We start from the raw sequence: 3,258 nt of genomic DNA, 5'->3' as shown, positions 1-3,258 counted from the left end.
AAGAACGGGAAGAGTACGTGGCCTCTTTTCCACCCATGTCCACCCAATTCAAAGGTGGTTGCATAACAAAAATAGTCTTTTTAATAATAATCTTATTTCAGTGCGTCAGCATTGTGCTTTGGTTGCCTGTGTGTTGCTGCTCATGAGAAGCTTACCCCATTGTCCCCTCCCTCCTGTCACCCGACATCAGACATGCGTCTTTGTCGGGGCAGGGGCGGAGGGGAGGTGCTGCTACTTATTCTTCCTTGTGCCATCTTCTTAGCAGATTTCTCCCCAAAACATAAAACCACTGAAAGTTTCTGCAGCCACCACATAGTGTCAGAGAAATGAGGCCATCATCTGTAGCGCTGTTACGAACAAGACAAAGAAAAACAAAAAAAGAACGAACGAGAGAGAATGGAACCTCCAGGATGGATCACAATGAGGAGTGGAAGGGAAAAGCACCCAAACTAGCAAAGGCCTTGGGAGGCCCAGGCTTGCTCCTGACAGATTTACCAAAGACCTTCCCCAGTGTTTAGTGGGTGCCAGCAGAAACGTGCAGGGGCCTGTGAGGAAACAAATTGTCCTGTGATGCCATCCCAAGATTATAGATCCCTGGGGATTCCGAGGAGCTGGCATCAAAGCCATCGGGGCGTTAATCACCCTGGGCAGGAAGGAGAGAGACTGGAGTTGAAAAGGCCCAATTAAGTTCTTAAGGTTTTCCCCAGAGAACATCTCCTGGTGGTAGCTCTGCAAAGTGCCTGTCATGAACTCAGTAAACCGGGAGCACTCACCTTAAAAGCTTGACATCTTCCCTGGAGGCCATCCTGTCCTGGAGGCTGGTAGCTATGGAGTTGTTCATATAATGACTGCCAATGCTTTCTGTGAAAGGCTGTGCGTGGGAGGCTTAGTTGGTGACCCCTTTAAGAGAAAGGAATCACCAATAATTCCCCACCCTGTGGATGGACTAAGAACGCCGAGTGAACATTTGCCACACTTGTGGCCACCAACATCCACTTCCTCCAGCTCTGCAGATAGCCTGGGAGGAGCCAGTCGTGACTCTGTTGCATCCTGAGTCTAGTTGCTTCCTGACAACCAAGGGGCACACGGACTAATTTCATCAGTTGTGTTGCCCCTTCCTAAGACTGCTTCTGAACTAGGAGACAATTGCTGGGCCAGGAAGGTCCCTACTGTCAGAAGTGTGTAAGGCTACCTAGGACCTGCCTGTTTGAAGCCACTTGCTACAAACTTCCTTCTAAACCTGTGATTGTTCCATTTCCTGCTATTAAATCCCCTACTCCTCGTGTTTGCCGGGGCTTGATTTCGTTGCTACAGTTACCTGGTTCAACAGGTAAAGCCCCGATGACCTGAATCCAGCTTCCAGGACCCACAGAGTGGAAGAAGAGAAGTGACTCCTTCACAATGTCCTCTGACCTCTACATGGCACATGCATGTGTGTGCACACATATGTGCACACACACTAGATAAATGTGATTTTCTTTAAGCAGGAGAGATAAAGCTTAATACAGCGACTCACACTTGTGATCCCAACACTCTGGAGGCAGAAACAGGAGGATTGACAGTTTGAGGACAGTCTGGGCTACATTAAAAGACCTTGGAGATGATAGATAAAATAGATGGTAGCTAGCTAGTAGATAGATGATAGATAGATGATAGATAGATAGATAGATAGATAGATAGATAGATAGATAGATAGAATGGCACGTGATGGGACTGATAAAAGCAATATCTGCATACCTGAAATTCCAATACCAAGGAAGCTGAGGCAGGAGGATTATGAGCTCAAGGCCAGTCTGGGCTATATATTGAGACCCTATCTGAATGAATAAATGAATGAATGAATGAATGAATGAATGCTTCCATAACAGTGGCTATTTTATCTAATATATTCTTTGTCACAGTAGTTACAGAGCCAAGAAAGGAAGATCTTTCTCTCCCCATATGCTACTGGTTGGTTGGGCTTAGAACTGTCCAGAACCCCCCTCTCACTTCTCAGTGAAGCTATGGGAAAGTAGGCATGGTGGCTTAGTGGACCCTCCTGTACCCAGCAGTACATTGGTGAAAGTTGAACTGGCTGTGGGTAGGGAGAGGCGAGAGCATCTGACTGTTGGCCAACGTCTGTGGTGCAAGCACTCCCAGGCGGACATCAGCATGGTGAGGTCCCCCATATGCAGACCTGTAGACATGCACACAATCAGCTCTGGATCAAGGCACTGTGGTCTGGCTCCAGCGTGACACTGACTCTCTACCTCTATCTACAGCAGGTGCACTGGCAAGACAGGCTAGTAAAAATGGCTGACCTTAGAGCTGCCCATTACCGTTCCGACATGGCCAAGTCCAAGAACCACACCACACACAACCAGTCCCAAAAAATGGCACAGAAATGGCCTCATGAAACCTCGGTCACAAAGATACAGATCTCTTAAGGGGGTCAACCCCAAGTTCCTGAGGTACATGCGCTTGGCCAAGAAGCACAAAAAAAAAAAAAAAAGGTCTGAAGAAGAGGCAGGCAAACAGTGTGAAGGCAATGAGTGCGTGTGCAGAGGCCATCTAAGCCCACCCCCGCCCCCAAAGCCCAAGGTGAGTAAGCCCAAGATGCCAAAGGGCCCCAGCTGCAAACTCAGCCATCTTGATTTCATTGCTCACCCCAAGCTTGGGAAGCAGATTAGAAGCTACACGGTCATTCGCCGGGCGGTGGTGGCGCACGCCTTTAATCCCAGCACTCGGGAGGCAGAGCCAGGTGGATCTCTGTGAGTTCAAGGCCAGCCTGGGCTACCAAGTGAGTCCCAGGAAAGGCGCAAAGCTACACAGAGAAACCCTGTCTCGAAAAACCAAAAAAAAAAAAAAAAAAAAAAAAAAAAGAAGCTACACGGTCAAGGGTCATAAGCTCTGCCAACCAAAGCCCAAGGTTCAAACCAAGGCAGAGGCCTCAGCTCCAGCTCAGGCCCAGGCTTCAACTCCAGCTCAGGCTCCCAAAGGTGCCCAGGCCCCTGTGAAGGCCCCATAAAAAAGGTTTTTTGTCTGGCAGTGTGAAGAAAGACCAACCGGCGACACACCTACACATTGTTTGCAGATAATCAGGACCCTATGCTGTTTTTTACAAATAAGCTTGAGGCAAGATCTGTTAATAAAAAATAAAAAATAAAAAAAAAGAATGACCTTGCTTACATATTTTGTCTCCTGCTAAGAATCATGCTGGGCAGGCCTAAGTGGCAGGTCCAAGTTTTGTCCCTGTTTAAAGATTAGAACTTGGAAGTT

At 47.8% G+C, this 3,258-nt stretch overlaps 1 pseudogene; it reads left to right on the top strand.

The window, feature by feature from the left end:
* Positions 1-2,327: 2,327 nt before the first annotated feature.
* On the top strand, positions 2,328-3,007 carry LOC131908404 (large ribosomal subunit protein eL29-like; annotated as a pseudogene).
* The last annotated feature ends 251 nt before the right edge of the window (positions 3,008-3,258 follow it).

Source organism: Peromyscus eremicus, chromosome 4 (assembly GCF_949786415.1).
Source record: "Peromyscus eremicus chromosome 4, PerEre_H2_v1, whole genome shotgun sequence".
NCBI lineage: Eukaryota > Metazoa > Chordata > Mammalia > Rodentia > Cricetidae > Peromyscus > Peromyscus eremicus.
The sequence above is the reverse complement of the archived record's forward strand: the minus strand, read 5'-3'. Positions and strand labels throughout refer to the sequence as shown.